Here is a 13,116-nt window from a genome sequence, read left to right on the forward strand (position 1 = left end):
CTATATATATTGAATAACGTGGGAGAGATAATACATCCTTGTCGACCTTGTCAAATATCTGATTTTAGTTTAAGATTATCGGAGTTTATGTTGTTGACTCTTAGGTTTGCTGTGTTGTTGATATGCAGTTGTTTCAGTAGGTATATAAGATGTTCGGGGGTACCCATTTCTGTGAGTATTCCCCACATTTTATGGCACTTTACGTTTTCGAACGCTTTCGAGTAGTCAACGAAACACAAATATGTTTCTAGATTAAATTCTCTAGATTTTTCTATATTTTGTCTGAAGTTGAGAATTTGTTCTCGTGTGCCTCTTCCAGGGACAAATTCACATTGTTCTTGTGGGATCTGTGGTAGAAGTTTTGATTTTAATCTTTCGTTAGTTATAGTTAGCAGAACTTTACTTGCGTGGGAGATCAGGACTATAGTGCGGTAGTTATTATAGTCAGTTGGTGAGCCTTTCTTATAAACGTGTATGAACGTGAGCTTACACCAATCATCTGGCCATTGTCCTGTGTTTCAGATTTCATTACACAGCTTGAACATTACTTCAATTCCTATGTCTCCCATTTCTTTAAGTGCTTCTGCCGTGATTCCGTCTTCTCCTTGAGATTTTCCAGTTTTTAATTTTTTTATGACGGTTTCTATTTCCGGTTTTAAAATATGTGGTTCCTTTTTGTCATTTATTTCTTCTGGATTCACTTCTTCATGGCCACTATGAAACATTTCACAATATTGTTTCTATATCGCTGCTATGCCCTCTGGATTGGTGATGATCGTTCCCAAGTTATCTTTAATTATCTGCGTTTGTGGTTTGAACTCTTTAGGTAAGTATTATACTTTGGCGAACAGTTCTCTAGATTCTTGACAGTCGGCGTGTTCTTGAAGCTGTGAATATTTCTTTAATATGGTTATTTTTGTCTCTTCTACTTGATAATTTTATGCTGTCTGTTTACATTTGCTATCTTGTTTTCAGTTTCTGTTGGATTTGAAGCATTGTTTCCAATTTTTCTTCGTTCTTCTACTAGGTTCAATTCTCATCAGTCATCCAGTGTTTTTCTTTCTTTGGGGTTTGTAATATTTATTGCAATATTTGAAACAGCTGTAATGATAAGATTTTATAATAAATTTTGTGGAAGTTTTGAAAACAAAGTGTTCAGTGTTTTATTGTTACATAAAATGAATTTGCATCAAGTAACGGTCGATTCCATCAATTATTTAATTTTTGTTTATTTCATTTAACAGTTTTTATAATTTTTATTTTGAGAACTATTTCCGAAGTGGCAATCAAGACCTGTAAATAAACATATTTTCGTTTCAAATTGTGGTTAATTCTAATTAAATATAATAGATGACAATTTAAAAATGTTTAACCCGGCGCCAGTGTAGTATGGTATAACGTACCCCAGTGAGTTTAAAATTGGCGCCAATAATTTTTATCGGCAAATAAACTAAACAAGCTCTGACGTCACAATGGACGGAGATTTTATAAACCTTTCCAAACATTTCTAATTTGTGTGTATTTGTCCCATAAGGAGATGGAAATATTAGTTTTTTAATTGTTTGGAGAATAAATAAGAACATTTGTTTATGAACATTCATTCTGTGCAATTGGTATTATTTGTTGTTCGTGAATTTGTGATGTAAGAATATTAAAGTATTAAAATATTTACTAGAAATGTTCAAATTTTAAGGTTATGTTGTTGTTTGATTACAACTTTAATTATTGTTTACTGTATTTCAAGCTATTTTCAAGCTAGTGATTTTATACCCTAAAAGACTAAATATCTTCGTTTTCTCGTAGTTGAAATAGTTAATGGTAGCTTTGACGTCATTACTGAAAAATTCAGTAATACTAGATACCTTCAATACATGGTTACTAGCCATTATTTGCCCAAATCCAACAAATAAACTCAAAAACTATTACAATATTGAAAAAATATTTTTTTAAACATTCATTTTGGCAATTTGATAGAAAGGTTTCCACAGAATGTTATAATACAACTTAAACTACAAGATCTTTAGTCTTTTACAGGATAAAATCACTGGCAACGAAAAAAGAATAAAACATTAATTTAAATATTTTTTAACTTTGCAAATAAATTCAATTAAGTATTAATTTTGAGATAACCCTGATGAAAATAACAACTCAAAAACTAATTAAAGTTTTAATCCATCAATAACATAACCTTAAAATATGAATATGCATAGTAAATATCTTAAACTTTGGTATTCTTACCTCACAAATTCACTTACAACCAAAAATACCAATCGCACAGAATGAATGTTCGTAACTAAAAGTCCTTATTTATTCTTCAAACAATTCTAAAACCAATATTTCCAACTTCTTATGGGACAAATACACACAAATTGGAAATGTTTGAATAGGTTTTTAAAACCCCCGTCCATTGTGACGTCAGACTTAGGTAGTCCATTAGCGCATTATTTATTTTTCGTTAGAACCTTTAATGAGATCTCGCAGTTGACGATTTACTTTAGAAGTGAACGCACGCATCGTTGTTTTGATCCAAACTTCGTTGGGGTATCATATACCTTACCACATAAGTAATTTAATATATTTCTGGTAGTACCTTCTGTTTGAGTTCGTTCCTTATTTCGGTTGAAATGATTAATTTTTTTGAAAATGCGAAATTTTTTACATAAATCAACTAATTATTTATGTTTTTGTTCTAGACTGTATATTATAGCTTATCGATATAAACGAGAACAGGCGAGGCTTCAAGCTTTATGGGACGATTCTCAAGACCATTATGTAGTAATTGGATCTGCAAGCAAGAATGAATCCGTCAATGAAGACAACAGTAACCACAACTCTGACAGCGAGGATTTAGAACAATCGGTGGCTTATATAGAAATCTAAAATTCACTTTTAGGACAAAAACGTAATGTAAAAACCCGCTCAGTAAATATCATTACTAATTTACAATAGGCAAAACGTGACTACTTTACTATTGATAAAAATCTGGAGGCATTAAAAGGTAGTTTTTTATTACTTTTAATTCGTATTGAACATCCTACAGAGACAAGATTCAAAACTATCACTTTTTGCTTGATACATCATCATCATCAGCATCATTCTCTTTGCCTTTATCCCCATGCGGGATCGGCTTCCCCAATTACATTTCTCCAAAAGTGTCTATCTTGGGTCATATCAATATTAATACGTCTTTACGTTGAACATGACCAAACCATCTTACCCTATGCCCTTTTTTTGTCAACAATTGGTCCACCCCTAGACTTCCCCTAATACACTTATTCCAAATTTTATCCTTTTTTGTCACTCCACTCATCCATATAAGCATTTTTATTTCTGCCACATCCATTTGTTGTTACTCTTTTTTTTAACTGCTTAACATTTAGTTCCGTACATGATAGCTGGTCTTATGGCTGTTTTATATAATTTTCCCTTCAGCTTCATTGGAATTTTTCTGTCACACAACACACCACTCGCTTCCTTCCACTTTATCCATCCAACCCTAATTCTACTGCATGCATCTCCATCTTATCCCCCATTACTCTGTAATATCGATCATAGGTACTTAAAACTACTACTTTTCACAATTATTTCACAATCCAAATATATTATTCTATTTGTACTAACTCCATCTTTAAAGTTCTAAACCTTTTTCCTCAAGAGCTTGTCTCCACTGTTCCTGTTTTTGTTCTAAGTTGCTTTTACTATGTCCTACCATCACTACATCATGAGCATACATAAGTACCACGGAATTTTATCCTGTAATTTTGATGTTATTTGATCCAGAACTAATGGGAAGAAATAGGACTAAGCACCGAGCCTGGGTACAATCCTACTTTCACATGAAATTTATCAGTCTCTCCCACACCTGTCCTAACACTACTCCTTTATTATTGAGTGCCCACCACAGAAACTCCCGAGGAACTCTACCATATGTTTTCTCAAGATGAATGAATACCATATGAGCGTTTGTTTCTTTATTCCTGTATTTTTCCATCAACTGCCTTATAATAAAAATTTCGCTGTTGTTGATCTGACTTGCATAAATCATCATCATCATCATGCAACCTCTTCTGTCCACTGCTGGACATAGCTCTCTTCCATTTTTCACCACTCTTCACGGTTCTGTGCTTCTTGTTGCCATTTCTTGGATATTCGTCTAATGTCGTCCATCCAGCGTGTTGGTGGTCGTCCTCTGCTGCATTTGTCTTCTCGTGGGCGCCAGTCAATTAGTTTTCTGGTCCATCTTGTGTCTTTCAGTCTCGCTATGTGACCTGCCCAATTTTATTTCAGCTTGGCTATACGCTCGACGACATCACTGATACCTGTTCTTTTCCTTAAGTCTTGATTCCTTATTTTGTCTTTTTTTGTCACGCCGAGAATTGATCTTTCCATGCGCCTTTGTGCCACTCGCATTTTTAGTGCTGTTGTTTTTGTGAGCGTGAGAGTTTCTGCTCCGTATGTCATAATAGGAAGAACGCATTGGTCAAGTGTCTTCCGTTTCATGGTTATCGGGATGTTGCTCTTAAAGATGTCTCTTAGTGAACCATACGCCGCTCAAGCAAGTGGTATTCGTCGTTGAAATTTGCAGGTCTGGTTGTCCTTGCCTATTCTGATTTCATGACTAAAATGTATGTACTTTTCTGTCAATTCTACCACTTGATTTTGGATGATTAGGTGTTCGCTGGGAACTAAATTTGTCATAAATTTGGTCTTACTGATGTTCATTTTTAGACCTATTGTTGAAGATACGTTTTCTAGTTCTTATACCATTTGTTGTGCTTCACCCAGATCTTCGGTAATAAGTACTATGTCGTCGGTAAAACGCAGATGATTGAACATTTCTCCATCTATTTTTATTCCTCTATTTTCCCACTTTGACATTTTAAAGGCGTATTCGAGGACCGTTATAAATAATTTAGGCCTTGCATAAAGCCAAACTAATTATCGGATATTTTGGGTGTCTTCAAGTATCCGTCTGTCAATTACTCTCAGCCATATTTTTATGGTGTGACTAAGTAGTTTTATGGTCCTGTAGTTTGTACATTGTTGTACATCACCTTGGTTTTTGTAGAGAGATACTAATACACTGCTTCTCCATTCGCCTGGCATTTGTCCAACTTCCATAATTCTATTAAATAGTCCTGTTAACCAATTTGTCCCAGTCTCTTCTAATGCTTCTCACACTTTCCCAGGAATATCATCTGGTCCAACTGATTTTCCTTTATTTATTTTTTGAATTGCTTGAACCACTTCTTCTTTTGTTATTTTGGTCACGAATGCTGTTATTGTCTCCGTTAACTCACTTGTTTTACTTGTCCTACTTGTCCTTGATACATGTAGCTAAATACTAAAAAACCAGTTCCGAGCACTATGTCCTTTCCTCCGCATTTAAAGAGCACCTATTCTATACATCTTCTATTTCAGTTATTTTCGACCCTAATTGTTTTATCTCTTGCGAGCGATTAAATCGATTTTATACTTTGTTAGCTCATAGATTAGTTCCTTTAGCGCACTTTGATAAAATATTTCTCGGAAATTCCATGTTGCTAACTGTATCTTGTTCTTCTTTCGCTTTTCGTTTTTGTTTCTGTCTTGTTTTATTTTATTTTCATAGTTTGTAAACCTCTTCGTCTTATTGCTCGTTGTAATTTATTTTCTTTTCCTACTGGAGCTTAGTTGCTTGCTTTGATATCTACCACCAACGTTTGTTTCGTGCCATCCCAGCGCTATATTTTATAATCGAAGTATATTTTTTATAGCCCACTTTCACGTTTCTCCCTTTATTTGTTAGTTCTTGTGCTTTCTGTCTGACATATTTATGTACAATTTTGTTTTTTTTTTGATAAATCGTTGTTGATATAAACTAGGCCATCTCTTCGATTTCTCAATTTACCTTTCTTTTTCATGACTTGTCTTTTATCCTCTTCATTTTCAAGCTTAAACAGACAGACTCTGCTAATTTCACACCCTCTCCTATTTGAACATTTTCTTCTAATTCTACCTGCATACAATTTTTCGTTCTATTTTTAAGAGTATCTGGAAAGTTGTATCCATTTCCAAGCTCAGGATTCATTATTTTTTTCTATTTGAAACACTATATGTTTTAGCTTTGTATTTTCTTCTCTTAAAGTTACATTCTCTTGTCTTAACTCCCTTATTTCTTATCTATATTGTTTTTGCTCTTTATGGAGTTTACTGAGTTTATTTGATTGTTTTTTAATCTTTTTACTTACTCTTGACATCATATCTTTAAATTTTGTACGTTTTCCTCCATCTTCTCTCTTTTATTGGTGGAAAGTCTTTCGACTAAAAGCACTCTTTCTCTTGATCTTTTCTCTTCTTGTCGTTTTCATCTGTTATGGTACCGTCGCTTTTCATTCAATTCTGCCTTTTGCACTTGAGATTGTCAATTAAAACACTAGAGGTTGTGAACTGTGAACAGAAATTAGAACTAGAGTATTAAGATTATTCTGAAGCTATTTTCTTGTGGCATTTTAAAGTAATTACTATTTTAATGGGAATAAGTCACAATTGAATGTTAAGGTAAGTTTATTGACATTTCAATTTCCATTTCGGAAATCCTTCTCAACATAGAAACAATAACGATATTAATAAACTTTATATTAATGTTTGTATATTGAGAACGATTTCCGAAGTGGAAAAACGTCAATAAACTTACTTTAACCTTCAATTGTGGCCTATTACCATTAAAATAATAATTAAAGTATTATGATGCTATTTTTGCCCTTTTATATGGAGTTAAAACCTGGACAATTACGAACGCAACTGAAAGAAGACTTGCTAGCTTTGGATGTGGTGTTATCGAAGAATATGGAAAATATCACGGACACAACACGTAACAAACACGGAAACATTAAGAAAGATGAAAAAAAGAAAAAGAAATACTCAACAGTACAAAGGAAAGACGAATGGGCTACTTTGGTCACATACTAAGAAATGAAAAATATGAATTTATGCGATTGTTTATACAAGGGAAGGTGGAAGGAAAAAGAGAATCGGGGACGCGACGCACGTCCTGGTTGAGAAATTGCTGTGGACTAGAAAAACAGTAATAGAACTATTCAGACAGAGGAAAATTTCGTAATAAATAAAAGTACAACGATCAACGAATGAACAACAAGTTATGTACAAGAAATAAGAAATATTTATCACTGCATCATTGTCTGGTTCTTTATACTGGACTACTGGACTACTGGACTATAATATGATAATAACCTCACAGTGTATATTAGAGAATAAATCGCGTGCAGTCAAGTGTTAATTAAGTTTGAACTGGATTTATGCATTATTTATAGTCTTTGTTGTACTTTTTTGAGACTGGCAAGTGTGAATATATTTTACCCAAGGCATTATTCGCTCACTGCTTGTTGCCGCTCATTTTCAATTATTCCTTTTAATAATTTGAGCTTAACTGGATGAGGATAGGACGTTTAGTTATTTGCTGCAATTTTCTGATATACTTTTTTTAAGATAATTAATGTAGAATTTGACTTTGATTGCTACTTATAAAGATAAATTTCTATCAACAGAACTGTGTGTTATCGTTTTTACACACAAAATTATTGAAGTGATTTAAGTATTTTACACGGTTAAACTTAAATTAAAATTACTTAATTCAAATAATAAAAATAAAGATGATCTACGACAAGAATAAAATCATAACAAACCGCAAGTAGTCAAAAAACCTCAAAATACACACTAGAATAAGAAAACAGACCAAATAACTGAATACGTATACTTACAGCAAATCTCAAAACTGAGTAAAAAAATCAAACCGAGGAAGTAAGAACAAGGAAAAGACGAGCTTGGACCATATTTTTTTAAATCTCTAGAACACTAAAGAATTAGAAATACCTTCAGTATCTAAAGTTAAGGGTTACGGGTGTTACCCCTATTGAGCTGTAATACTATCATTCCAGTGGGTCGCATGGCACAAGAAGAATAGTGTTGCAAGCGATACTTCAGCGAGGTGCTTTAGAGAGAATAAGGGCGTTATGTTGTACCTGACAGATTTCGATCCGAATCGTGGAATTAAAATAAAAAAGATATAAAAAGAGATGGCACAAAATAAGACATGGAAATGAGTGACTCTTCTGATTCTTAAAGCAAAATCCTACAGGCAAATTTTCATCACCTTTAAGAATCTTCCGCATAACTTACCATGGCTATGAGAGGGTTTGAAACTGTCTTAATACAAGATAAAATATAGCCAGGGGCAAATAAGATGTCCATCATGTGTGGTGCTTATGTATAGCAGGTCTACTTAACTCTCGAAGATTTGTATAATTGGATTTTTAATGGATGATGTTAATTAAACCAATTGGTTGCAGTAGTTTTCCAAAGAAGGATTAAACCTTATTGATTTTGTAGTACATTTATTTAGTTTTTTCTTGTAAATGCATCTTTTTATACATATTATCGTTATACATATCATTGTCATCAAAATTGTTAATAATAAAACCTCCAGTATATAATTGTATATCTGTATTGCGTTAACAGACCTTTTAGGCCCATTGCTGGATAAATAACTTCCACCGTTTTCTGTACTTAGCTGCTTCCAATCTCTGATTCCCATCTCTCTGACATCTTCCTTAACTACATCTCTCAATTTCTTTTTGGTATTCCTCTCTTTTCTTTGCCCTCAAGTACTCTCCAAACAATATTCTTGATTTGTCTAATACCTCATATTCTTTCTAGGTCTCCGATCCATATTAGTCTACATTTTTTCACTACTTTTGTTATTGTAGGGTTAGCATACAGTTGGTACACTTCTATATTAGATCGTCTTCTCCATTAGTTCATTTTCTCCATTCTCCCTCTACTACTTTTCCACCAAACATTCTGCAAAGTACCTTTCTTTCCCATGTCTCCAATCTCTTCTTTATGCTTTTGTTCATAATCTATGTCTCTGCAGCGTATAGGGTTATGGGTCTCATTATAGTTTTGTATTACGAGATATATCTTTTATTATTCTTTTTATGGCCCCAGTACAATCTGTTGCTCTTGGTCAGTCTCAGGTTAATTTCAGTTTCTTCCTTATATGTATATCTGATCAATAAGGGTACCTTTGTACATATATTCATTTACCTTCTCGAATTCGACAACTGATCCATCCTTTTGGGATTGACGGAAGAGACCTAAAAGTAATCGCTAACCTGTATTGGAATCAATTAGTGGTGCTCCGAATAGATGGAGAATACACAGATCAGGTCAAAATCTTCAGGGGAGTGAGACAGGGGTGCATAATTTCACCGCTAATATTCAATCTGAACTCGGAGCACATTTTTGAAGAAGCTCTAAAAGATATTGATGAAGGCATCTCAATAAATTGAGTCAAGCTCAATAACCTGCGGTATACAGATGATACAATAGTGTTATCCAATACCAAAACTTAATGAACAAAATAACGAAAAGAAGTAGAACATATGGACTGGATATAAACACCAGCAAAACCAAGCTTAATGATCATCAGCAAGGAAAACATAACTGGAGCAAATCTGTATGTAAACCAAATGAGAATTGAACGTGTCTCACAGTACTTGGGAACTATAATCAATGAGTCATGGGACAATACCCAAGAGATTAAATATCGCATCGGAAAGGCAAAAAGTGCATTCTTGACTATGAGCTCTGTGTTTAAGAGTCATGACCTCACCCTAGAAACAAAAATAAGGCTCATTAAATGTTACGCTCATTAAATTGAAAACGCAGAGATTAAGCGGAGAATGGGAGTGAAATCAGACATAATCGACTATATAGAGGAGAAGAGACTATCCTGGTACAGCCACGTCAGAAGAGCGGACAGAGGACGCTGGATAAACAAAATCACAGAATGGAGCCCGATTGGAAGAAGAGAGAGGAAGACCCCGAAGGTCATTCAGAGATGAAATCGACGAGGCTATGGAGAAAAGAACCCTGCGAGATGGAGACTGGAATGACAGGGAAAATTGGAGAAAACGGTTGAGTGAAGGAAGACAGTGAAAACTGTGGAAATCCTTAGTAGTAGTAAATGTTACGTGTACTCAGCGCTTCTGTACGGAGTAGAAACGTGGACATTGAAGGCGGAAACTCTATCAAAACTTCAGGCTTTTGAGCTACGGTTATACAGAAGGATCCTGAAGATACCATGGATATAGACAAAGTTACCAATAAAGAAGTACTGCGGAGGATGAACACAACCGCGAATTTGGTCAACATCGTGAAGAGCCTGAAGCTGCAGTACTTGGGACATATAATGAGAAATCAAGGCAGATACCAACTACTCGAATGCATTTTGCAAGGTAAAATTTAAGGAAAAAGGGCCCCAGGATGAAAAAGAATATCCTGGCTTGCTAACCTGAGAGCATGGTATAGAAAGACCTCAACACAGCTATTCCGTATAGCAACCAACAAAGTCATCATAGCAAGAATGATCGCCAACATTCGGCAGGACAGGCACTCTAAGAAGAAGAATCCGTCCCTTATCTCTAATTCAAAGGAGCGTTTATTCCTTTTTGACTCGAGATTTCCATGAATTTGGATTTATTAATATTAACTTTTAGTCTCATTTTAGAGCTTTCCCGAATCAGTCATTTTGCTATACTTGCCAGTACATTGCCATTTCTTGCAATGAGAACTACATCATCAGCGTATGCTAAGCATTCGTGCTATTTGTAGAAAAGAATGTCATACCTACATATTCCACTAACCCGTAGAATTTTGTCTAGCACTATATTGAATAGCAAGGTAGACAACGGATCTCCTTGGTGAACACCTTTTTTCACTTCGAATTCTTTTGAGACTATACCATTGCATTTTTCCAAGGGTTTTCCTATTTATCATTTTTACCAATCTTACTATTTTTTCTGGAACTTGGAATTTTTTTAGCGTTTTTATTAATTTGTTTTTGTCTATTGTATCGTAGGTGGCTTTATAATCAATGAAAATTACTTGTGCTGAAATGTTATATTCATAGCAATTGATCAGGACTTGTTTTAGAATAAAAATTTTATCGGTTGTTGATCTTCCCTTGTAAAATTTAGGCAGACAAGCTTTAATGCTGCACTATTGAAATTTTGCTATTTTGAAGTAAGCTTTAACAACCAGACATTCTGTTTGCTTTAATAATTAGCTGCTTTACTTCTTCTATCTGGCTACTGCTAAATAATTTTATTAACAGATATTTTAATTTTATTACTTTACATATCGTGGAGCTGTTGTGTAAGATTATTGCAATGTCATCAGGACGCCAACCTCATTTTATGCATTTCCCCATTCTATATTTTGTATTCTTTGTTTTCCGTTCCTTATGATTTCACCAATTAGTAAGTTAAACAAAAATAAACTTAGGAAGTCCCATTTTTATCAACAATAATCCCTTTATCCTAACAATTTGTTGTGCTTGTATGTTGTTTCTACTGTTTATATCATATTCACTGATATGCTTCTGTCGTATACTGTATCACATCTCACATGTTAAATTCTTTTGTTAGATCTATTAGGGACAAAAATGCTGTATTATTATATGCTCAGTGAATAACTACATCTGTAAACGATCAGCTGTTTCTTTAAATTATGCTTCTTGCCAGTTTTACAATAATATTTGGTAGATTTATTCCCCAGTAGTTATTCTTCTCCTAGTTATGTGCCCCAGAGATAAAAACAACTATATGAATAATGTGTGTCAAGAACTGGATCAAATCGCCATGAAAGTCATGAACTATTTAAAAAAGTTAAATATTTTCCCCGAGAGTTTAAGCCACAACTTTAATCCATTCAATACCATAATAAAGAATTAATAACTGATAGAGAGAGCATTGCAGAGACATGAAAAAATTACTGTTTAGATTTATACAAAGACACGTCAAAAGATGTACAAATCTTAAAACACAAGAAACATGCAATTAGAGTGTCAGAACCAATAATCTTACATGCAGAAGTAGAGAAGGCGATCAACAAACTAAGAAACAAAAAATGCCCAGAGATTGATTACATACCAGAGGAGCTCCAAAAGCAATGGACGAGATTAGCTTAGACGTAATACTGGACATGTGCAATATGATATAAATCAAAAGTGAATGGTTTGACGAGTGGTGCGAATCAACCTTTATCCCAATCAGTAAAAAAGGATGATTAACCTGTGCAGCAATTACAGAATTATTGCCCTTATTCGGCATGCAAGCAAAATCCTGCTACATATAGTCAATGAACATCTAAAGAATTTTCTACCTCCAGAGATAGCAGAAGAACAATGCGGATTCGTACCAGGAAAAGGAACGCGGGATAATAGAGAGAACATAACTTACCAATGCTGCTCTGTTTAGTAGATTACACAAAGGATTTCCTCTGGATACCCTTTGGAGTATAATGGAAAATATGAGGGTACCTAAGCACCTAGTTAACCTAGTAAGAAATCTGTATGATAAAAACTCAGCTAAAGTTAAAATACAGGGAATATTCAGATGCGTTTAAAACTAAGAAACAAACTTGACAGGACTGCATACTCACCATTATCATATAATACATATTCTGAATATATAGTGAAAAAAGTACTAGACCAATGAGATGGAGGAATCACTATCGGATGCAGAAAAATCAGCAACCTGCTATACGCAGATGACACATTTATACTGGCGGCGAATAAAGTCGAAATGATTACCATCACCAAACGGCTAATCCAGATAAGCGCAGAATTCGGATTTCAGATCAACACCGGAAAAAAATAATGATCGTAGACAGAGCAAATAATAATCTACTGCATATACACCAAGGGACGAATTTTGAAGTGGTAAACAGATTTGTTTTCTTGGGCTCCCTGATAAACATTAATGGCAATGGCTTCTCAGAAATCAAGCGTAGACTAGCATTGACCCGAACCACAATAGCTAAATTAATTAAAAAATGGTAAGATCAAACAATAACAAGAAATACTAAGCTTATGTTTGTCAATGCCCTTATTTTTCCCATTACTACCTATGCAGCTGAAACATAAACTCTTAAAAAAAATAATATGAGTAATATCAAAGCCTTTTAAATGTGAGTTTATAGAAGAATTCTAGGCTTGTCCTGGACAGAAAATAGAACCAACCTGTCCATTTTCTTTTGACTGAAACATGGACT

The sequence above is a fragment of the Diabrotica undecimpunctata genome, chromosome 4 (assembly GCF_040954645.1).
Source record: "Diabrotica undecimpunctata isolate CICGRU chromosome 4, icDiaUnde3, whole genome shotgun sequence".
In the NCBI taxonomy this organism is placed as follows: domain Eukaryota; kingdom Metazoa; phylum Arthropoda; class Insecta; order Coleoptera; family Chrysomelidae; genus Diabrotica; species Diabrotica undecimpunctata.